Source organism: Oncorhynchus tshawytscha, linkage group LG16, assembly GCF_018296145.1.
Source record: "Oncorhynchus tshawytscha isolate Ot180627B linkage group LG16, Otsh_v2.0, whole genome shotgun sequence".
NCBI classification, from domain to species: Eukaryota; Metazoa; Chordata; class Actinopteri; order Salmoniformes; family Salmonidae; genus Oncorhynchus; species Oncorhynchus tshawytscha.
The window spans coordinates 64790088-64815291 of record NC_056444.1 but is presented as its reverse complement, the minus strand read 5'-3'; the positions used below and the strand labels follow the sequence as shown (position 1 = coordinate 64815291).

The 25204-nt window shown below is 42.2% G+C and overlaps 1 protein-coding gene across 2 annotated transcripts in view; it reads left to right on the top strand.

Moving 5' to 3' along the window:
- The window catches only part of LOC112244981 (vitamin D3 receptor A), an 86284-nt gene that overhangs the window by 8126 nt on the left and 52954 nt on the right, over positions 1-25204 (top strand). The window contains exon 1 of one of the 2 annotated variants that reach the window (XM_024412900.2): positions 1604-1674. The exons of the other annotated variant lie outside the window; for it this stretch is intronic. The gene's annotated coding sequence lies outside the window, so the exon portion shown is untranslated. Of the gene's footprint in view, positions 1-1603; positions 1675-25204 lie in introns of those variants that run through there. 2 annotated transcript variants of the gene reach the window in all.

The following is a 25204-nucleotide window of genomic DNA, read 5'->3' as shown; positions in this document are numbered from 1 at the left end:
TTGTATTCCTTCCGCGTTCTCCACATTGTGCATTTTATATGGCCCTACATAATAGGCCCCCATTCAGGCAAGTGTTCCCAGCTCATCTGAGTTCTGCCCTAGTAGCTGGTTAGTTCAAAGTGCAGTACAAACTGTCAAGCAGAAATGTTTCCAACACCATAAACAAACACGTCCAAGTATCTTGGCTATTGCTGGTCTACAGCAATTCCCTGGCTTGTGGTGTGAGTGCACGTGTTGCTGTACAGACGGTGAGCTTTCTCTTGACGGCTCCCATATGGGCAAGGCTTGTGAAATTGTGTACATGCTTTGAAAACAGAACTGAAGGTGTATCATTTGTGTTCCCCCAACCACACATTGCAAACAAATAACTTGCTGTGCAGGAAGGCCCTTTGCGCATTGCGTAGGACCACCCAGCTATGAGTGACACGAGGGAGATCATTCAACAAGATAAAAATGGTCCGTTTTTTTAATGAGTGGAGACCCCATGCCATTATTAATTAATACCCTTTGCCTCACTGTCTTTCACTATTTTCCTTGAAGATGCAGGTTACGCCTAAGTATTTAACTGTTAAATCACTACACTCCAGTAGCCTTGCAGCCTGAGTAGTGGATTACTTTGAAAAGGGGGCTAATGGTTTCCACATGAGTGTAATTGCAATGGAACAAAATAAGTGTAGGTATAATTCAGGCCTTTAGAAAAATCGCTGATGTTATAGTTTTGTGATTAGGCCTTGGCCTTAGGGGCTTTGAGATCCCCAGGGGTGGCCAATGTTTCTAACAGGCAAGCCAGGCGGCTTTCTATGACTGATCTGTACACCTTGACACTGTTAGTCTCCAAGCACGTTGACAGAAGCCACATGGCTGGTTAATCCTGTGCTAGCATTCAATGCCGACAAAGAATACGACGAGTTGAAGTACTCCATTGAACTATTTAAGTTTGAACAAAACCGCTCTTGGAGAGGACATTGACTTTTTCCAAAAGGTTTTCATAGTGTTAATTTTTTTCTAAATAGGTGACTCGATCAATTGTAAAGGCCTTGCACAGTGCATACAACATGGAATTAAAGTTACCAGAGAACAAGGATTACTTCAGATTTGTTTTACTTTTGGCTACTCGATTACACTAGTTTAACTACCATTACCTTAATGTTTTTACTGCTACAATAACATTTGCTCGTAGTGCTCATTAAGCCTTAATGGGCAGTGTTGATGTGCTGCTGTGTAAAGTGTATCCCTGGGGCTTGCAGTGCAGGAATTCACATGCTTTTGTCCTGTGCAGGGTATGATCCCTGGACTTGGAGAGAGCATAGCAGTAGGGAGGGGCTGTGTTTTGTAAAGGACTCTGGTCTGAGCTCTCCCTCTCTGACCGGTTGTCCTCACAAAGAGGCCCAGCGCAAGGGGGGTATCCACTCCTCCCTCCCGCTCTCTCGCTCCCCTCCTTCCTCTCTCCGCAGCTCATGGGTCGAGTGGATCAGGGAGGGATGGGGTGTAAACTGAGTCCACTGGATAGGATTGGTTGAGAGACAACAAGCCCCCCACTGCAGCCTCCTCCCCTTCCTGTTTGTGTCCTAGTCATGCGCACCCCAGACCCCCACCCCTCATCCTCACCACCGCCACTACTGCACAGAAGAGCTGCTGACTCCTGTGGATCTTCTGTGAATACAGAACACAGGGGTAAGCCCATGGAACAGGACTGAGCATGTTTGGCTTGAAGTGTTCTTCTCCACACTCTCTCCCTTTTCCTTCCACTCCTGTCTCATCTTCTCTCCTCCTGTTTTTGAATGGTTCTGATTTTCATTTTGGTGTCTGTCTCAGAGGTGTGTAATATGAGGTAGCTTGTTGAAATGTTTTTCTCGCTCTGGGTTTCTGTCTTTGTTTTCCTGTTGTTCTTGTCCTTGGTAGCATCTGTTTGGTTCTGTGCTATTTTTTTGGGGCCATTCTGAGGTCTTCTCGGGTCAGATTTGTTTTGTGTCTGTGCTTGTAGTTTGCCAGCTATAGTATGCTTTAAACCAACACCCGCGTTCCTCTCTCTTAGGAACTCTGTCAGATCAGATGACAGATATTACCCAGTGACGCAGCATGCATTAGAGTGACTTAATGGGGTAGTTAGATATAATTTTTTGTTTGGTTTCCTCTGGCATGATGTATTTGTCTGATTGCTGTATGTGGGGTTCCCTGTATGGAGGTGAAAGCTGACACCACTATGCTTCAGTGACCTTTCTGCCTACACCACAGGCTACAGTTACGCTCATGCTGCGTTCCTGTGTTCACCTTTCATCCCAGGGATGTTATTGACTTAACAAAATGCTGTTGACTATTGAAATGGAGTACCTCTGGAATGCATATGGGAAACCTAAAGAGAACGGATACAATGTGATTGCAAATATTGTGCGAACTAAGAACATCTGACATTTATGCTTATTCTTTGATGCTGTTCGTTAACACAGGAAACCATGAAACCTTAGATGGTGGCTATTGTCTCTATTGCATAATGTGTCTAATCTCATCAATCATTTGTAATGCTCAGTTGCACTGTTGTAGTGCGGGGTGTTAACGTTTAGATGAAATTTGGATCCTTAACGTTATGAAAATCCTAGACTGAAATGTCCCCTCCACAAAATTAAAATCACTGCAGTTATCACAAACATTATTATCTGTGTTATAGCCCAACTAGACAATAGGCTATAAAGGCCTGGGAAAAGTTGTGTAATTTAAATAAAACCAGAGCGGAAAAGGCTAACTTTGGTGAATTTTGCGAAGCATGCAAGACAGATTACCAAGACACATGCACACCCAGCCTGCCCCTCTCTCCGTCGCGCTGGCTCGCCTGGTGCGTATTCATTATGCTGATTATGTTTCTTAAATGGGTGCAAATGGGACCTTCCTGAATTTGGCCAATAGAAACTAATTTTAGATGAATGATTACACCCCTGCTCTTTCTCTTTGCTAATGATGCAAGTGTATGTTGTGTGTAGAATATCCTTGCCTATTCATTTTTCTTTTCACCTTTATTTAACAAGGTAGGCTAGTTGAGAACAAGTTCTCATTTGCAACTGCGACCTGGCCAAGATAAAGCAAAGCAGTGTGACACAGACAACAACACAGAGTTACACATGGAGTAAACAATAATCAAGCTAATAACACAAACAAGTCAATGACAGTAAAAAAAAGTCTATATACAGTGTGTGCAAAGGCATGAGGAGGTAGGCAATAAATAGGCGCGAATAGTTACAAAGGAGCGAATAGTTACAATTTAGCAGATTAACACTGCAGTGATAAATCAGCAGATGATGATGTGCAAGTAGAGATGCTGGTGTGCAAAAGAGCAACAAATTAAATCAAATAAAAACAATATGGGGATGAGGTAGGTAGATTGGGTGGGCTATTTACAGATGGACTATGTACAGCTGCAGCGATCGGTTTGCTGCTCAGATAGTTGGGGGAAATGAGGGAGGGAAATAAGTCTCCAACTTCAGCGATTTTTGCAATTCGTTCCAGTCACTGGCAGCAGAGAACTGGAAGGAAAGGCGGCCAAATGAGGTGTTGGCTTTGGGGATGATCAGTGAGCTATACCTGCTGGAACTTGTGCTACGGGTGCGTGTTATCGTGAACTGAGATAAGGCTGAGCTTTACCTAGCATAGACTTACAGATGACCTGGAGCCAGTGGGTCTGGCGACGAATATGTAGCGAGGGCCAGCCGACTAGAGCATACAGGTCGTAGTGGTGGGAGGTATAAGGTGATTTGGTAACAAAATAGATGGAGCTGTGATAGACTGCATCCAGTTTGCAGAGTAGAGTGTTGGAAGCTATTTTGTAGATGACATCGCCGAAGTCAAGGATCGGTAGGATAGTCAGTTTTACTAGGGTAACTTTGGCGGTGTGAGTGAAGGAGGCTTTGTTGTGAAATAGAAAGCTGATTCTAGATTTGATTTTGGATCGGATATGTTTAATATGAGTCTGGAAGGAGAGTTTACTGTCTAGCCAGACACCTAGGTATTTGTAGTTGTCCACATATTCTATGTCAGAACCCTCCAGGGTGGTGATGCTAGTCGGGGGGGCGGGTGCGGGCAGCGAATGGTTGAAAAGCATGCATTTGGTTTTACTAGCGTTTAAGAGCAGTTGGAGGCCACGGAAGGAGTGTTGTATGGCATTGAAGCTCGTTTGAAGGTTAGTTAGCACATTAATGCTAGGTCCTACTCTACTGCAGTTGCGATACATTGCAAGCTAAGAAATTGTGAGATTAAGCATTACATTGCAAGATACAGCTTTTGATTGCCAATCGAAGGCCTAGTACACAGCTCTGACTGTCTAGCTGGGGGCCTATACTGTGCCTCTCTTTCTCTCTCTCTTATGAAAGATACAAGTGTTTGATTAGCTGCCGTACTTCAGAGAACAGTCTCCTCCGTTCCAAAAATACAGAATCTTAGGTGTCGATTCCTAGCGGAAACTAATCTTTACACTCAGAAATGTGAGTCGACGTGCAAAGTTGAGGAATCAATTATTTTAGTCGACTCACCACCACTACATCGTTATCCTTTGGAAAAATAGCAGAGGAAAGGCAAGCAACATCAACAAAGTCCTGTATGGCAGTTTAATGAGAAGGAAATGTAAACTTTGCGACGTGGAATTGAGGTAGGCCTACAATAATGTTAGTTGAGTTGCAATGCTTAACCATCTGAAAGGGACAAATGAGACCCAAGCACAGAAAGTCCGTGGCACCTTAATTGGGGAGAATGGGCTTATGGTAATGGCTGGAGCAGAATAAGTGAAATGGTATCAAACACATGTTTGATGCAGGGGCGTAGCCAGAATTCTTTGAATAGAACAATTTGAATAGGCATTTTTTTCCTACTTGTTTATTACATTTATTTTGCGATGTGCACCGTATATTATTTCGTAATCCAATCGTTTTATACTAGTGCATAGTACTTGGAGCAAACTTGTTACATATACAAATAATTACTTATCCCAGCATATTAAAATAAGACAGTTGCCAACAACATAAAACTGATCTTCAGGCACACTTTAATCTCGATGGGCAAATGTGCCTATATTTGATCCTACCATGTATACCACGACAGGCAGTAGTACTATAAAAAGGTACCTTACACACAAGGTGCAGACAGCGAGGCTTTGAGTTGACTATAGTGATGATTTCATCATAATCCAATGTATCTGTCAGTTCACACTCAAGACAGCAAACTGAAGTGGATCAGCCGGGCGCTTGACATTGATGTGCGAAGACTATTTAAAAAAAATCCTAGTTGTTGAGAAAAGTCTCTCCGCACTGCATGATGTCATTGGAAGTGTGACAGTGATCCTTAACAGAGTTTATATAAGGGAAAATATCATCAGGGCAGCTATCAAGTACACTCATTATGGAGGAAAAGTCACTCGTTCCCATGTTGATTTTGTGACTCAACTGCAGAATAAAAACATTGAATTCAGCATCCTCAATTGATATTGCATAATGATCGCATATGGTCTTCAGCTGCTCTTTAAGGCCGCAGGTTTGGGATTCTTTGGAAAAGGAGACGCTTGCATGATCCCATATGTGTCTTCTTGAAATCTTGAGTTTAACTCCGTAATCTGTCTGTCTAGAATATTGTTCCAAAATTGCCTCAGGTCACTGTCACTCTTGATGCTGGATGTTTTCCCTAATGAAGTTGTGACTACACTGACTACAGACAGTTTTCGCTGCCATGATGCACTCACATCCCAATTACTAATATCATGCTTAATCATCATCTCTTCAGTTAGCTTGAACTTTATCAAAGTCTCCCCCGAGTTATCTCTGAATGTAGAAAAGCTGCTTTTGAGGATTTCAATTAAATCAATACAGTCCGTCACAGATAATGTATAGCTTTGTAATCCCTTCGTAGCAAAATCACTAGTGTCAAACAATTTGCTAAATGTGACTAACAGGAATAAAAACGTATTGTTCTGGCTTTGTTGTAAGAGGGCATCGGCTTCTAGTTTGGTTTGTCCACAAGCCTCTGAAAAATCTGCAAGAACCTCTAAAAGCACTTTACTCACAGAGCCTGATTTTGAACTCCAAAGTACATCTGTGGATATTTCTAGCTCGATACAAGTTCTATCGGGATGCAACTCTTTCTGTGCTTCTATGAATAGAGCATATGTCAGTGGGATCCACTCATACATGTGTGTAGCTGGTTTACTGTGTCAAAAAAAGTACTGACATGTCACATTTGCTGCTTTGCACAGAACCAAATTCAAAGGGTGGGAGTTGCAATGCACATATTCCTTTTGCTTTAGTAGGACATGTTCCCTGACATGACTGAAGCGCCATCAAAACCCACACACATAGTGGGATCCAACTCCAGGGGTTGAAACACTTCAAGTATTTTCAGAGAAATTCCTTGTGCAGACAAATCAGCTGTTTCCATAAACCCAACAACTCTTTCTTTAATCATTCCAGCATGAATGTATCGGATGCACACAGCAATAAGTTCTCGTTTAGATTGTTCTTTATATTAATCTGCTAGTATGGCAAAATACGCAGAAGGTGCAGAATGAACTTCATATTTTATCCTGCATAGTAACAATGATGCTGCACACTCCAGCAACTCATTCTGAATTTTTGGGCTCATAAAGCTACTATCTTGTCTCATCGCTACAACTCCCGTACGGGCTCGGGAGAGACGAATGTTGAAAGTCATGCGTCCTCCGATACACAACCCAACCAAGCCGCACTGCTTCTTAACACAACGCGCATCCAACCCGGAAGCCAGCCGCACCAATGTGTCGGAGGAAACACTGTGCACATGGCAACCTTGGTTAGCGCGCTCTGCGCCCGGCCCGACACAGCAGTCGCTGGTGCGCGATGAGACAAGGACATCCCTACCGGCCAACCCCTCCCTAACCCGGTGACGCTAGACCAATTGTGCGTCGCCCAAAGGACCTTGCGGTCGCAGCCGGTTACGACAGAGCCTGGGCGCGAACCCAGAGTCTCTGATCTATTTTGTATTTCTGAGTCATACTTTGAGATTAAATTGAAGATTTCTAAAAAGTTACCTTTTGTTGATTGCCTCTTCGGTTTCTCTATGCCCTCTGGAATATCCTGCTCTGCATACATTAGAACAATATCTATGACCACTTTAACATGTGCACTGTTTCTTTCTATAAAATCCATGTTTGCATCACCATGTATTTGGTTTAACAGTCCCACGACTTCTAGGCTCATGGGTCGCCTTGTAGGATTCAAATTTTGCCAGGGCACTAGCATGCAATTTTCTATTCTCATGTTTGCAGCAAGCATTTCTTGTGAGTTTCCAGTTTTTAAATCCATCCCGTACAAATCTGAATTTGACATTTGCCCCAGGAAAGTGACTGCAAAACTTACAATAAATTGCATCTTTTGCTTTACTATACTCAATCCACACAAACTGGTCATACCACCTTGAAGAGAAGCAGCGTGATTTATCATACTCGAAGGGAACTTTGCTAGCTTTGGTTGATAGGCTGGTTCATCAACGGCAGACAAATCTGTCGGTGGACCTACTGCAGGTTCACCCCCGCCTGCAGCATCAAGAACGAGAGGAGACGGTGGGGTAGGCAAGCATGCCTGGCTCAACGTCGCATTTGTGGTTGTGATGGCTTTTGCGGTTGTTTCTATCCTGGTGCCACCTGTTAATGTCTCATTCTGGAAGATATCGGTAGATTGAGCCAAGTTATTTTCTGGCACACACTTTTTCCTCCAGTTGTCTTTTTTTCTAAAAACCCAGCGGTCAACATATGGTTTGCCATTGCTAGAACTACTAATTTACCTTAGCTGGTGAGTCAATTTGAGTAAGCTAGCATGGTAGAGCTTGCTAGCTTATGCGCTACAAAGTTTATCCATGTGACGTTCAGGTAAACCACCGTATGAGTTTATTTTAAATGTAACCAATAGTCGGAAGCCAACTTAATCGTCACGGACTATTACATTATATTAAAATTACCCATAGAAAATACATCTCACATGCATTTCTTTTAAAGATTTAATAAAATAAATACAAATAAAAATGTATATGGAATAATAACTTTTTTGGGGGGTAGGCCTGAGATCAAACACCCAGGCCTACCTGTGGCTACGCCGCTCGTTTGATGCCATTCGCTCTGTTCCTGCTGTTTTACTATGAACCGTCCTCCCCTCAGCCTCCACTGGGCCCAAGCCATTGCAGGCAGCAGTGCAGCTGCATTGTGAATTTCTGGAGTTCTATGATTTTTTTGTTGTTGTTGCATTTTAATGGACAAAGTGTCGTAAAGATTGTTATATCCCTAGTTGTAGTCGTCAAGTCATACTGACTATAACAAAAGTGAATTGACTGACTGGTCTAAGATCTGAGGGACTTGCTTCTTTGAGAGTGGTAGACATGCACAGTAGTGACTGGTCAGCTGTTTGTTTACCTTCCCGCAATTGGTGATAACCCTCTTTCGGCAACCGCCCGACAATATGTGATAAAGTGAAAATCTGAGGCCCGACCCTCCCCTGCAAATATAAAGAAAATGCGTTGTACAGTCAGATGGCAGAGCAAATATTTTTGAGGGGATAGGACTATCTTTGTGCTTAGAATTTCTGACATTTTGGGAGGCTACTTGTTTGCTAGAGAACACATTATCACATGTTATAATACCTTTAAAACGATAACCTGCACTCCAGATTGCCAAATCAGCCAATAGATGGTATGGGCATACTTGTCTAGAACACATCCATCAGTCTATATCGTCATGACAGAGTATGTGCCGTCAGATTAATACCCTTAATACTGCAAAGCAGTTTTCCCCTCTCGGCTCCCTGCCAGCAGGTTCTTGCCCTTTGCACGTTTCCATAGCAAACTCAGCAACTCAGTTTTGAGCTAAACACATGATCTCTACCAGGTTCGGAATTGTGAGAATGTAACTCCTAAGTTGATAGTGCAGTGTGTTTCAGGGATTTTACAGCTAGCTACCAACGTCACATGCTGATATTGACTTTGGTTTTATTGGATGTAGCTATGTTTTCTAACTAGCTAGCCAGCCTGTACAGAGCTAGCATTGAGTAATGTACCAAACAAATTTCCAAAACAATTTTAATGTGTTGCTTCCTACCTTATCACAATTAAATGCAAAAAAAGCATGGTATGTTATTACATTTTCCTTATTTAAACCCCCTTTTGGTATTTTAAAGGAGTAGTTCATTATTTTACTACATGATGTGTTAGACTACTTTCAGGGTGAGGAATTGTAAGGTCCTGGGTGTCGTGAGGGTGAAATCAGGCAGAGTTCAATAAAGTGCTTTTTTTTATGCACACACGGTGAACTAAGGTCACCCCACTTACGGGCCGACGACGACGACCGCCGAGCGCCACCCGAATGGGAAGGGGAGTCGTGACAGGAACATCTATGGGCCGGGAGAAATTGTAATCCATGGTTTGGTTTTCTTAAAAAATTCACTACAAACTTCAGCTAACTCTAGCCACCGCTACCTAAAATGAAATGGTAATGATAGGAGCATGTGAACACGTATTTATTTTTTGATTCAAAATGCAGAAATTACTCAATTTCCTGGTTACAAAAGTTCTAATAGTTTGCCTAATTTCAGTTTGTGACCAAACAAGCAAGTATAGTGTGGAGAATCACTGTACTGTCTAAACCGCTGTGAAATATGTTTTCCATAACCAAAAATATTTTGTTTATTCAGCGGTTTAAAACTGGTATAAAAGACGCAAAAACAAAACTTAAGAACGGGAAGCATAGAAATTGTGCACGTAACAGATCTATAACACTAATTTCTATGTGAATTTGGTCAGGTCGACATTGAAGCTTTAAAATGGCCAAGTCACCTTTAAGTAACATCAAACCAAATATGAAGTTGATTTCCAGTGATTGTGGTCATAGGTGATATCAGGCCCCCACCACTGCCATTTTAGATTTTTAGCTGCATATTGTAGTGGCGGTTTAAAGAACCAAACTATGGAGTAGAATTTCTTCTGGCTCATAGCCTACTTTCAGGGTGAGGAACCATCTAACATGTTGTAAAATAGCAAACTACTCCTTTAATTCCCCTTAGCCAGGAATTGAAATACTTCAATGGATCTGCACTCATAACTCTGTCCTGTGTGCCACCTGGGCCTGGTCAGCTTTAGGAGATGTAGGCTACAGCAGTAGTGTAATGGTGGTGCAGTAGTAGTGGATGATGTGATGGCAGGCTGCAGCACACTCCCCCATTGCAGTACCAGCCAAGAGCCAACAAAACTGTGCCTTTTTCTCCTGTGCACTGCTGCTGCATTAACACAGACAATCCGTCGTTTCCCTGAGTAAGGGTGGGAGGGAGAAACAAACTAAGCCAACACCAAATAAGAGTGAGGTAATGATTTTCGGAACTGCCTCTCTCCCGCTCTCTCATTATTTTCCCCATATGGGCTTGGTTGTTGTTTTTCCTCCCTCACGTAGGTTTCATGTGGGAGCGACTCATGCCTGGCTGAGGAATACAGAGAAACATCCATCTCCTCTCTGGACTGGAGGGACAATGTAGCTGTTTGCTGCTGTGCCCATTCTGTCCATAAGGCCTTGTTGTTTACACTTCTGTTGGATAGAGGTGGTGTACCAGATTTGTACCAGATTTTGCAATCAGATATTCACTGTTCAAACAGATGTTTTACTGTGACCTGATTTATGATTTTTTAAATTATGATTGGTCAATCTGATTTAATTCAGTGATAGAGAATTATTTGTCTCCATGGCAGACAGCATTGGTTGGATCCACCAGTGTGTATGTGTAGTCTGGGGCTTGGCTGTGTGGAGCAGAGTAGCTTTCCTGCAGGTACCTCCCACACTGTACAGTAATGAACTCTGACTCTTGCTGTGTGTGAGGTCTTTTTCTGCTGTCCTAGACAAGTGTGGTAAGTGCAGCAAGTGGGTCTTGAATTAGTGGCATCTATGTGCTTTCCCCACTTGCCCTCTTCCACGTTTTGCTATAAATCTCCTCCCCTGACTTCAGCTGTGGGCTGCATTTGCACTGGCATGATTGTCTACTCACCCACTCGCTCGCTCACTCACTCACGCTCTTCCTCGCTGTCAGTTTCTGGAACAGCCTGTAGATTCGTTTTTTTCTTAAACGGATGTAGCAGGCAGCGATGGATGAGTCATTTTCTTTGTTGCGTGTAAACCTTTTTTCCACTTCTCTTTTTTTATCATTAATTGATGCCAGGGTTGCGTGGTGAAATAGATTTTTTTTCTGTTCTTTTTGTAATGGTGGCGATGTGTGGAGGGAGATTCAGGGCCGGCTGAATCCCTGAGCAGATGGAGTGGTGGTGTGTCTGTCTGCTGAAGATGTGGGTTTGGACACGTGACTCCAGGAAGGGTTAATATTAGGTGAACTCTACAAAGTGAGTGGAAAGCAAAGTGCTCCAAGCCAATTACAGACCTACTGCAAATCATCTATTTTCTAAGAATTAAAAAAATATTTAAATAGGGTTTTTTAGAAATATTTTCATAGTCTCTTATGCTCATGATGGTTAATTTGTCTACCCCTTTAACACTATAACCACTAAAGCAGTTATTCTGACTGCTCATGATTATGAAACATTTTCTCTGCCATTTTTAAAGTCATGACCCCTTCTGTCCTTGACTTTTCCTAAATATTTCAACACGCTGCTGTTTTTAAATGTTAATATCACAAACAGAACTGGAGTTATAACAAGTTTTAGGAGGGTATGTCATTTAAAAAAAAAAAAGGTTTTCCCTCGTTGCCCTGCTTCCCGAAAGTAGGGCCGATTTGCGCCTTCTCCCAAGTTGCCTCAACTGAACCTAAACTATACGGTCACTAATTTAATTTATGTATCTCAACAGGTTAAATGAATGAAGTGAAGTATGATGGGTGAGTTGATGAGGAAGTGAACAATGCATAGTTATGTAATCACCAATTGTGAATAAAGAACATGGCGGGCTGTTTTATTTTTTTATTTTGTAATTATAATCTCAAAATGGTATGTACCCTATCTCAGTCCACCAAATTAACAGTCTACTCTGGCCTACTTGGGAGTACGCAGTGAGAGCGTGCACAATTTACCATGTCAAGAAGACCGAGACGAATGGATGCACATGCTAGGTTAGCGCTGCTACAAGATCTGAAGGAAAACTATTTGGATAGTGGGAAAGAAATTAATCATGACATCTCTCATTATTCTTCTGATTCTGGGCTTCAGCCTGAAAAGCAAAAAAGCCAGAACGGTGTACACTGAGCAGGGGCCCGCTCCACCACCCAAATGAAACGGTGAGAGGGGAATGGACGGCACCACTTGGATAGAACAAGCCGGTGACAATGCTACGGGACAATTATCAGCACAAAATGTCAGGCCCTACACCTCTTAAGCAAAAAACATCAGCAACGCACTCACCAGCTTTCATTGTTTATGTGAGATGGACAATGCTACAGCACATCAGGGACTACTGTGGCTGAAACTGCCTGGGATCTCTCTGTTGATGAGCTGGAAGCATTCATTTCAATCCTGTGTGTGTATGTGGAGCATTCGGTGGAAAGAGCGTGTATATGGAGAGCTTCTGATCAGATGTATTGGATACCTTTCTTTGGAGAAACCATGTCACGGGATTGCTTCATTTTGATGACTAAGAAACGTGACCATGACCCCTGGAAACAGACATTCACTGTGGTGTCCTACATATAAATAATTGACTATTGGTGACTGCTGTCATATCCCCACTATTTTTTATTATGCCATTTATTTATTTAGTGCTGAATTTCTGAGCCAGAAAGAAAATGTAGCTCCAGTAAAATGGGTATTTAAAAAAAATAAGTTTTGAATGGTTTGAGGTACAGACGAGCGGTTTTCTGTATTGTGAAGGTGCAACCACAGGCACAAAGCCATGCTCTGTTTGTTTCTATGGCAGAGTCTGTGGTATGCCTAATCAGACTTGCCTGTGCTAATGGTTTTCAGACAAAGTAAAAAATGGCACACGTTTAAAATCTGTGAAATGTTCAAATGTATTATCTGAGCGGCGCTAGTGCTCCCAAGTAGGGATGTTAACCGATAATCGGTTAGCCACCGAAATTACATTTGACTGGTTATGCTTATAGTCTATAAGTTTAATTTGTGTAATTTAGTTTAAATTGGTGCGTATATTTTCATTACCTGTCAGCTGGTATTGGAGTGAAATGTGCTTTTATAAGCCCAATCATTGTGCAACAAATAGCAATTCTAAATGCAATCGTGTGTTAAACTGTAACGGCTATGATTTTTTTTAAATTACTTTTTTTTTTTAAGCTTGCCTCCCATTCTCCATTCGAGTGCATAGGCTATCAGTGCTTCACCCAATGTCAGTTCCAAGTATGCATGCATAGCATTTTCTGTTAGTCTCGTCATTTTACTGTTTGGAAAACATTTAACCATTTGTTGACTGGTTAATGAGGGTCGGTTAGTCAGCTGAAAAATGTACAGACATGTGCGTCCCAAGTCAAAATTCCACAGGCATTCCTGTGAAGTAAAAAAATATAAAGCAAGATTAGGAAAGGATTGGTGGCACACCTGAGTTCCTCAAGGTTTAGAGCCACTTATAGATCACAGGACTTTATAGATCCTTGGTTTGTAGGCCCTCCTTGGTTTGTAGGCACTTAGCTTTTTGTCTCTGAAGTTCCCTGTCCCACTTCAACCCTATACATTTTTTCCTCAAGGCTACAGTAGGGCTGTGAATCTGTGTTTAAATGAAGTTGAATATTTTTTCTGCCCAATTAAAATCAGTGTAATTAGTACTGGTTTGTGATAACTGGTACCAATCATCATAAATGAACAACAAAAAAACATTGTCTTGCCAATGACCCCAAGCATACAGCCAAAGCAATGCTGGAATTGCTTCAGAACTAGAATGTGAAAGTCCTTGAGTGGCCCAGCCAAAGTCCGGACTTGAATCCCATTTGAAAGTCTGTGGAAAGACTTGAAGATTGCTGTTTACTGCCACTCCCCATCTAACTTAACAGAGCTTGAGAAAATCTGCAAGGACGAATGGGAGAAAATTCCCAAATCCAAATGTGCAAAGCTGATGCAGACGTACCCAAGACGACTCAACAGTGTAATGCCCACCAAACGTGCTTCCACAAAGTATTGACTCGGGTGTGAATACTTGTAAATTAGATTTCTTTCATTTTTCAATACATTTGCAAGCATTTCTAAAAACATGTTTTCACTTTGTGTGTAGATGGGTGACAATACCCCATAATGACAATCTATTTTTTCCATTTTGAATTCAAGCTGTAACATGTGGAATAAGAATAATTTCTAAAGGCTCTCTGTGTGCACGTTACAGCCTTGTTACGTTACAACCTTATTCTAAAATGGATTAAATAACAATTCAATCTACACACAATATCCCATAATGGCAAGGGACTGGGAGACTAGTCAGGATCGAGGGAAAGATGAATGGAGAAAAGTCCTTGATGAAAACCTGTGAGAGAGCACTCTGACTGGGGGGGGTGATGGTTAACTTTTCTACAGGACAATGACCCTAAGCACACAGCCAAGACAACGCAGGAGTGGCTTCGGGACAAGTCTCTGAATGACCTTGAGTGGCCCAGCCAGAGCCCGGACTTGAACCCGATCGAACATCTGTGGACAGGCCAGAAAATAACTGAAGCGACGCTCCCCATCCAACCTGACAGAGCTTGAGAAGATCTGCAGAGAAGCATGGGAGAAACTCCAAATACAGGTGTGCCAAGCTTGTAGCGTCATACCCAAGATTACTCAGGGTTGTAATTGCTGCCAAAGGTGCTTCAAAAAAGTACTTAGTTCAGGGTATGAAAACTTATGTAAATGTGATTTAGTAATTTTTTATATATTTTCAAACAATTGTGAACAACTGTTTTTGCTTTGTCATGATGTGGTATTGTGTGTAGATTGAGCCCTTCGTACATCAGCTGATATCTCAAAGTGCTGTACAGAAACCCAGCCTAAAACCCCAAACAGCAAGCAATGCAGGTGTAGAAGCACGGTGGCTAGGAGAAACTCCCTAGAAAGGCCAAAACCTAGGAAGAAACCTAGAGAGGAAACAGGCTATGTGGGGTGGCCAGTCCTCTTCTGGCTGTGCCGGGTGGAGATTATAACAGAACATGGCCAAGATGTTCAAATGTTCATAAATGACCAGCATAAGGCAGAACAGTTGAAACTGGAGCAGCCGCAAGGCCAGGTGGACTGGGGACAGCAAGGAGTCATCATGTCAGGTAGTCCTGAGGCATGGTCCTAGGGCTCAGGTCCTCTGAGAGAGAGAAAGAAAGAGAGAATTAGAGAGCACACTTAAATTCACACAGGACACCGGATAAGACAGGAGAAGTACTCCAGATATAACAAACTGACCCTAGCCCCCCGACACATAAACTACTGCAGCATAAATACTGGAGGCTGAGACAGGAGGGGTCAGGAGACACTGTGGCCCCATCCGAGGACACCCCCGGACAGGGCCAAACAGGAAGGATATAACCCCACCCACTTTGCCAAAGCACAACCCCCACACCACTAGAGGGATATCTTCAACCACCAACTTACCATCCTAAGACAGGGCCGAGTATAGCCCACAAAGATCTCCGCCACGGCACAACCCAAGGGGGCGGGGGGCGCCAACCCAACCCAGACAGGATGATCACATCAGTGACTCAACCCACTCAGGTGACGCACCCCTCCCAGGGATGGTATGGGAGAGCCCCAGTAAGCCAGTGACTCAGCCCCTGTAATAGGGTTAGAGGCAGAGAATCCCAGTGGAAAGAGGGGAACCGGCCAGGCAGAGACAGCAAGGGTGGTTCGTTGCTCCAGAGCCTTTCCGTTCACCTTCCCACTCCCGGGCCAGACTACACTCAATCATATGACCCACTGAAGAGATAAGTCTTCAGTAAAGACTTAAAGGTTGAGACCGAGTTTGCGTCTCTTACATGGGTAGGCAGACCGTTCCATAAAAATGGAGCTCTATAGGAGAAAGCCCTGCCTCCAGCTGTTTGCTTAGAAATTCTAGGGACAATTAGGAGGCCTGCATCTTGTGACCGTAGCATACGTGTAGGTATGTACGGCAGGACCAAATCAGAGAGATAGGTAGGAGCAGGCCCATGTAATGCTTTGTAGGTTAGCAGTAAAACCTTGAAATCAGCCCTTGCCTTGACAGGAAGCCAGTGTAGGGAGGCTAGCACTGGAGTAATATGATCAAATTTTTTGGTTCTAGTCAGGATTCTAGCATCCGTATTTAGCACTAACTGAAGTTTATTTAGTGCTTTATCCGGGTAGCCGGAAAGTAGAGCATTGCAGTAGTCTAACCTAGAAGTGACAAAAGCATGGATTCATTTTTCTGCATCATTTTTGGACAGAAAGTTTCTGATTTTTGCAATGTTATGTAGATGGAAAAAAGCTGTCCTTGAAATGGTCTTGATATGTTCTTCAAAAGAGAGATCAGGGTCCAGAGTAACGCCGAGGTCCTTCACAGTTTTATTTGAGACAACTGTACAACCATTAAGATTAATTGTCAGATTCAACAGAAGATCTCTTTGTTTTTTGGGACCTAGAACAAGCATCTCTGTTTTGTCCGAGTTTAAAAGTAGAACGTTTGCAGCCATCCACTTCCTTATGTCTGAAAAACATGCTTCTAGCGAGGGCAATTTTGGGGCTTCACCATATTTCATTGAAATGTATAGCTGTGTGTCATCCGCATAGCAGTGAAAGTTAACATTATGTTTTCGAATGACATCCCCAAGAGGTAAAATATATAGTGAAAACAATAGTGGTCCTAAAACGGAACCTTGAGGAACACAGAAATTTACAGTTGATTTGTCAGAGGACAAACCATTCACAGAGACAAACTGATATATTTCTCACAGATAAGATCTAAACCAGGCCAGAACTTGTCCGTGTAGACCAATTTGGGTTTCCAATCTCTCCAAAAGAATGTGGCGATCGATGGTATCAAAAGCAGCACTAAGGTCTAGGAGCACGAGGACAGATGCAGAGCCTCGGTCTGATGCCATTAAAAGGTCATTTACCACCTTCACAAGTGCAGTCTCAGTGCTATGATGGGGTCTAAAACCAGACTGAAGCATTTCGTATACATTGTTTGTCTTCAGGAAGGCAGTGAGTTGCTGCGCAACAGCCTTTTCTAACATTTTTGAGAGGAATGGAAGATTCGATATAGGCCGATTTTTAGTTTTTTATATTTTCTGGGTCAAGGTTTGGCTTTTTCAAGAGAGGCTTTATTACTGCCACTTTTAGTGAGTTTGGTACACATCCGGTGGATAGAGAGCCGTTTATTATGTTCAACATAGGAGGGCCAAGCACAGGAAGCAGTAGTTTAGTTGGAATAGGGTCCAGTATGCAGCTTGAAGGTTTAGAGGCCATTATTATTTTCATCATTGTGTCAAGAGATATAGTACTAAAACACTTGAGCGTCTCTCTTGATCCTAGGGCCTGGCAGAGCTGTGCAGACTCAGGACAACTGAGCTTTGAAGGAATACGCAGATTTAAAGAGGAGTCCGTAATTTGATTTCTAATAATCATGATCTTTTCCTCAAAGAAGTTCATGAATTTATCACTGCTGAAGTGAAAGCCATCCTCTCTTGGGGAATGCTGCTTTTTAGTTAGCTTTGCGACAGTATCAAAAAGGAATTTCGGATTGTTCTTATTTTCCTCAATTAAGTTAGAAAAATAGGATGATCGAGCAGCAGTAAGGGCTCTTCGGTACTGCACGGTACTGTCTTTCCAAGCTAGTCGGAGGACTTCCAGTTTGGTGTGGCGCCATTTCCGTTCCAATTTTCTGGAAGCTTGCTTCAGAGCTTGGGTATTTTCTGTGTACCAGGGAGCTAGTTTCTTATGACAAATGTTTTTAGGGGTGCAACTGCATCCAGGGTATTGCGCAAGGTTAAATTGAGTTCCTCAGTTAGGTGGTTAACTGATTTTTGTCCTCTGGCGTCCTTGGGTAGACAGAGGGAATCTGGAAGGACATCAAGAAATCTTGAAGGACATCAAGGAATCTTGTTTATTCAATTGTAGAGTATGGCTGTAACATAGCAATGTAGAAAAAGTCAAGAGGTCTGAATACTTCTGGAATGCACCTTAACTGCTGAGTATACCAAACATTAGGAACACCTTCCTAATATTCAGATGCACCGCCCTTTGCCTGCAGAACATCCTCAATTCGTTGTGGCTTGGATTCTACAAGGTGTCTAAAGCATTCCACAGGCATGCTGGCCCATGTTGATTCCATTTGCCTGGATGTCCTTTGGGTTGTGGACCGTTCTTGATACACACGGGAAACTGGGGAGTGTCCAAACCTAGCAGCGTTGCAGTTCTTGACACAAATCGGTGCGTGTGGCACCTACTACCATTCTATGTTCAAAGGCACTTAAATCTTTTGTCTTGCCCATTCACCCTCTGAATGGCACACATTACACAATCCATGTCACAATTCTCACAAGGCTTAAAAATATTTTAGCAGCTCGCTGCTGCTAAATGAAATATTGGAAACACTGAAGATGCCTTGTCCTGTTCATGAAAAGATTGTGTTCAGCTCAAATGTCTTGTGACAGAAGGTCTTCAGGTGCTGGGTTCTAAAGGAATATACATGAAAAAGGGGAAAACCTGCGCTCACTGAAACATTATTTAGATTTTAATTAATTTTTTTAACAGCAGAGGTAAAAAGTTGAGAGGTTTTGGCAGTATCCTTCACCAGCGTTTACGAAGGCTGCTGCCTAAATGCGCCCGTTTCTTTTGACCTCTGCTGCTAAAAAATACATTAAAACAAATATTTCAGGGAGTGCTGTTCATCTCAGTGCGTTCAGATCGAAGGCCAAGGGGGTGTCAAATTGGCGATGGTAGGGACTGAGGCTCGGTGGGGAGCCTGTATACATTTTGTCTCCCTGGGCCTCGAGGAGCTCTCTGCCTCTAGGGTGCTACTTTTCACCATTTTTAAACTGCCCGGAACAGCTTTTTATCTGGAGTACCAATCACAACCATTTCCTTCCAAAAAGTACATGAAGATAGAGTCCGTGGCCTTTTGCCCCTTTACCAAACCTACTGTACACGGCCAGTACGACATGGCTAGACACTCAGATATGCATAGCCTAAACATTGATCGCAATTTGGATTAACAAAAGTTTCTGATTAGTTAGCTGATTGGCTATAAATCATACTACTCTCACGCTTGAAGTTTTCTGGTGTGTGATATCATAGGGCAATTCCACCGTTATAGAGTGACACTGAGACTGATTGTTCACTTTAAAATCTGTCAAACAAAAACCAATGATTGCAAGGTTAAAGAACCCTTAACTCTATGCACAATGCTTACTTTTAACAATTTCCACTGAGTTGTATGGCTTAACTTGGAAATCATTGGATTTTGTTAGACATTTTAAAGTGAAAGATCTGAGTCTGTCACTCTTACTATGGAATTGCCCCATAATTACCCAGCATACCACTCACTGACCTGAATCGCTCCCTGTCGTACCGTTTTCTCAGCTGTGTTTGATATATAGGCTAATGCCTGCTGGCTTTATCTGATAGAAACGCCATGCAGTAAGTATAGTGATCAGTGCTCTGATATGTACAGTGCATTCGGAAAGTTTTCAGACCCTTTGACTTTTTCCAAATTTTGTTCCCTTACAGCTTCATTCTAAAATGGATTACATTGTTTTTTCACCTCAATATACACATTACCCCATAATACTTTCGCAAACATTTCTAAAAAACAGTTTTTGCTTTGTCATTAAAATAAAATTGAACTCACATTTACATAAGTATTCTGACCCTTTACTCAGTACTTTATTGACGTACCATTTGCAGTGATTACAGCCTCGAGTCTTCTTGGGTAAGACGCTACAAGCGTGGCACACCTTTATTTGGGGAGTTTCTCCCATGCTTCTCTGCAGATCCTCTCAAGCTGTCAGGTTGGATGAGTGAGCATCACTGCACAGCTATTTTCAGGTCTCTCCAGAGATGTTTGATCAGGATTAAGTCAGGGCTGTGGCTGGGCCACTCTCGGACATTTAGAGACTTGTCCCGAAGCCACTCCTGTGTTGTCTTGGAAGGTGAACCTTCACCCCGGTCTAAGAACCTGCTCCAGAGCTCTCAGGACTTCATGAAGGATCTCTCTGTACTTTGCTCTTTGCCTCGATCCTGACTAGTCTCCTTGTCCCTGCTGCTGAAAAACATCCCCAGAGCATGATGCCGCCACCACAATGCTTCACCGTAGGGATGATGCCAGGTTTCTTCCAGACTAGAGGTCGACCGATTTTATGATTTTTCAACGATGATACCGATTTATTGGGGGACCAAAATAAAGGCTTAATTTATTTAAAAATATATATTTAAAAAAAGTGTGTAATAATGACAATACTCAATGAACAATTATTTTAACTTCATATAATATACATTTAGTGTTGGAGAAGAAAGTGAGAGTGCAATATGTGCCATGTGAAGAAAAAAAGCTAATGTTTAAGTTCATTGCTGAGAACATTTGAAAGCTGTTGGTTCCTTTTAACACGAGTCTAAAATATTCCCAGTTAAGACGTTTTAGGTTGTAGTTATTATAGGACTTCCTCTCTATACCATTTGTATTTCATATACCTTTTGACTATTGGATGTTCTTATAGGCACTGTAGTATTGCCAGCCCAATCTTGGGAGTTGATGGGTTTGAATTCATAAACAGCGCTGTGCTTCAAGCATTGCGAAGAGCTGCTGGCAAACGCAGGAAAGTGCTGTTTGAATGAATGCTTATGAGCCTGCTGCTGCCTACCACCGCTCAGTCAGACTGCTATATCAAATCATAGCCTTAATATAATAAACACAGCAATACGAGCCTTAGGTCATTAATATGGTCAAATCCGGATAACTATCATTTTGAGAACCAAACGTTTATTCTTTCAGTGAAATACGGAACCGTTATGTATTTTATCGAATGGGTGGCAAGCCTAAGTCTAAATATTGCTGTTACATTGCACAACCGTCAATGTTATGTCAGAATTATGTAAAATTCTGGCAAATTAATTACTGTTTTTGTTGGGAAGAAATGGTCTTCACACAGTTTGCAACAAACCAGGCGACCCAAATTGCTGCATATACCCTGACTCTGCTTACACTGAACACAAGAGAAGTGAAAAGATTTCAGGCACCGCGTTGATTATATGCAACTCGGGACAAGCTAGTTAACTGCACATGGTTGATAATATTACTAGTTTAACTAGTGATTATGTTAAGATTTTTTTTTTTTAATAAGATAAGTTTAATGCTAGCTAGCAACTTACCATGGCTCCTTGCTGCCTGCATTCACATAACAGGTGGTCAGCCTGCCACGCATTCTCCTCGTGGATTTCAATATAATCGGCATCCAAAAATGACTTATGAAAATTTGAAATCGACCATAATTAATCGGCCATTCCGATGAATCAGTCGACCTCTACTCCAGACGTGAGGGTTGGCATTCAGGCCAAATCTTGGTTTCATCAGACCAGAGAATCTTGTTTCATGGTCAGTCCTTTTAGGTGCCTTTTGACAAACTCCAAGTGGTCTGTCATGCGCCTTTTACTGTGTGGCTTCCGTCTGGCCACTTTACTATTAAGGTCTGACTAGTGGTTCCAAACGTCTTCCATTTAAGAATGATGGAGGCCACTGTGTTCTTGGGGACCTCCAATGCTGCAGACATTTTTTGGTACCCTTCCCCTGATCTGTGCCTCTACAAAATTTTATTTTTAATACAAAAATGTCTAAACCTGTTCACTTTGTCATTATGGGGTGTTGTGTGTAGATTGTAGACTATTTAGTCCAATTTTAGAATAAGGCTGTCACAAAATGTGAGAGTCAAGGGTCTGAATGTTTTCCGAAGGCACTGTAAATGTCATGTGATCTGTGGATATGGTGCATAAGGAGTAGAGGATGGAGAGTAGGAAGGAGGGGCTTTGGATGACTAAGGTGACCCACTCTGCCCTGATACCTATTCCTATGCTAGTGAGGTATGGTACACTTAGTACTATCATTTGCATGACCACTTAACTTTTTTCTACACTTTCTTCCAAGATCTTTTTTCTTCCACATTTTCCTATCCCTACTCTTGTTTCTATTTAATCCTTTTAGGAAAATGAGTGAATTTCCAATGAATTCCTTCAAGTGAGCTGCACTGGCAAATCGGAGATCATCGGAGATCATTTGAGAGCTTCATATCGATCTTTGTTTTGCTTGTTATCAGACTGATGTCATCATTTAGCTAGGCAATCTCCTAGCACCCCACTCCTTCAGTCAATGGCACAAGGCAGAGAGAACCAGTTTTCTTGGTTGATCGTCACCCTTGCCTGGCGGAGGGGTCTACATGCTTGGCCTCGTAGACCGGAGGACTCATCACAGTGCTCCCATGATCAATTGTGGTGATAGTTAAGGTATTATTGCCATCATTACTTTCAACAAAAGCATTTGCAGCAATTCAGATGGAATTAATTAGCCTTCCTTCACTCTTTGTCTACCAGACAACGAGTCAGGTGACTGAGTCGGGTGGCAAGAATCTGCATGACTCAATGAAGGTATAGGCTGGCCTAGCTTATGCATTTGTATGGGCACTATTTGGATGTGCTGATTTGTTGTTTGTAGTCAAGCATGCCTACTATGTGGGTGCACTCTGCTGATATGTTTCTTGTGTTATTAAAGTACCCACATATGACTGTCCTAGGCCTGAAACTGCTTTCCTCAATTTCCTTGCCAGTATCTGTTAATTCAGATGTGGACAAAATGGAGGATAAACATGTTGCCTTTTGACTGTTCCTGGTCGGAACAGAAGATGGGATAGAGTTGCATAGGCCTACCTGTTGAGTTTATCCTCTGCTTTTGGCCTCCCCACCACACAAAAAGACCAGCTCACCTTAGCATTTTGTGAGCTATCTAAATAGGTCACATTTTCTACCAAACAGTCTGATGTGGACAGATATGAGGTGTCAAGTTTAAAGCTGAATCTTTTGGGCTGAATTGTATTAAGTATGTTTTGGAGGCCAGTGTTCCTGAGATCAGTATGGTTGCAATCAATGACAACATGGAGATATTGAGGGTAATTTGACAGTTGGAACTAAGGGGCTCGGGGGTCCTGACGGTGGTAAAGCATTAGGAGAGGCGTGACCATTTGGTTTGCTCCATGGGGGCAGCATCTGTTGTAGACTGCTGAGTGCAGCCACAACTTTGTTTGGTTAAACCCACATTTATTTGATTAACTTTCCCTTGTTTGTTTTTGTAACCACCTCTGTCTTGGCCCAGACGGTTACTTCAGTGCAACCAACTCTACCCCTGTCTGCCTAGGGCTGTGACAGTCATGGAATTTTGGATGACGGTGATTTGTCTGTCAAATGACCACGGTCACCAGCGGCATGTAGCCTAGTGGTTAGTGTTGGGCCAGTAACCGAAAGGTTGCAAGGTTGAATCCCCGAGCTGACAAGGTAAAAATCTGTCATTCTGCCCCTGAACAAGGCAGTTAACCCACTGTTCCTAGGCCGTCATTGTAAATGAGAATTTGTTCTTAACTGACTTGCCTACTTAAATAAAAAATAATTCGAATAGTCCATTTTTAATAATTAGAATAGTCCATTCCCCCCCAAAACACACATTTTCACTCCTGCTCCTGACTGTCAGTGTGCCCTGTTTTTGGTGCATGAATTTCATGATACTCGTTTGCTACAAAACGTTGCTGAACAAGGAGCAACAAAGTTTCCTCATGTTAGAAAGTGTCTGTTACCATGAGAAATGGACCACACTGCACAGCTGCAGAAGTCTTCAGTCAGCTGTTTGTTTCATACAAAAAAAACTGTATATTTTCCTTCTCTCCTTTTATCGGGTGTTACATGTGAACCAGGTATAATTTAACTGCTTTTTGGCTAAAGTTAGTCTTAAATGAAGTTCAGAAAACATAAAGATTATGACTTTTGTTTTCATTATGGTCTTCATCATAATCGTTGGTTACACGATTATTGAAATGACCATGTAAGCCCTATGCCTGCCAAAAACAAACATCACTTGAGTTTTCATATCCTCTAGCCTCTGTCAACTAGATGTCCCATAAATTGGTGTTTTCTGCTGTTATTACTGTGATACTACTGTACAGAAATGCAGCTGATATTAACTAAGGGTGTGCTGAGTACTCTGACAAAATGAGTATTATAACGGAAATGGAGAATTCTTCGTAATGATCAGTGATCGTCAAAGTTATTTTCAGCTGTCAACACACATCTCTTTCACCGTGTGAAGCGTTGTGTGCTCCAAACAGCTATTGGCTAGTTCTTCTGTCTGTAATGAAGTGGGCGGGGTATTGGTTGAGCCTGCTGCAGAGACTAGGACAAGCCCATCTCATTTCCAAAGACAGGCACGCGCGACTGTTTCACTCACTCACTCAGTCACTTATCTCAGGGCACAAGCCTCCCCTTCTCCAAATATGATGTATGAATCTGTAGCTAGACATTGTTCAACCTAATTATTTTCTGTACACATTGCTGAAGCCATATGGTTGTTTTTTTGTCTGTCTACTTGGCGTTGTTTAGTAGGCCTACTTTTTCTCTCACTGTATAATTATTCCATTACTGACGACGTCTTATGTCGTGATCCAAGCCCATGCTTACTTACAATTATTATTTATTCTCGCTTTGGCATGTTTACTGAGCGACAAATCATTTGGAAAATAAAATGACATATGTAGATTGGATAAGTGTCTATGTTTCAACTCTTGAAAGTGAAACTATATACAGTGTATTTAGAGCCTTTTCTCACATTTTGTTATGTTACAGCCTTATTCTAAAATTGGTGAGGATTTTTATTTCTTTTACAATCCGCACACAATACCCCATAATGACAAAGTGAAAACCGGTTTGTAGAAATGTATGAAAAATAAACTAGAATATCACATTTACTTAAGTATTTAGACACTTTACTCAGTACTTTGTTGAAGCACCTTTGGTAGCGATTACTGCCTTGTATGACGATACAAGCTTGGCACACCTGTATTTTGGGTAGTTTCTGCAGATCCTCTCAAGCTCTGTCAAGTTCGATGGGCAACATCGCTGCACCGCTATTTTCAGGTCTCTCCAGAGATGTTTGATCGAGTTCATGTCCGGGCTCTGGCTGGGCCACTCTAGGACATTCAGAGACTTGTCCCGAAGCCACTCCTGTGTTATCTTGGCTGTGTGATTAGGTCGTTGTCCTCTTGGAAGGTGAACCTTTGCCCCA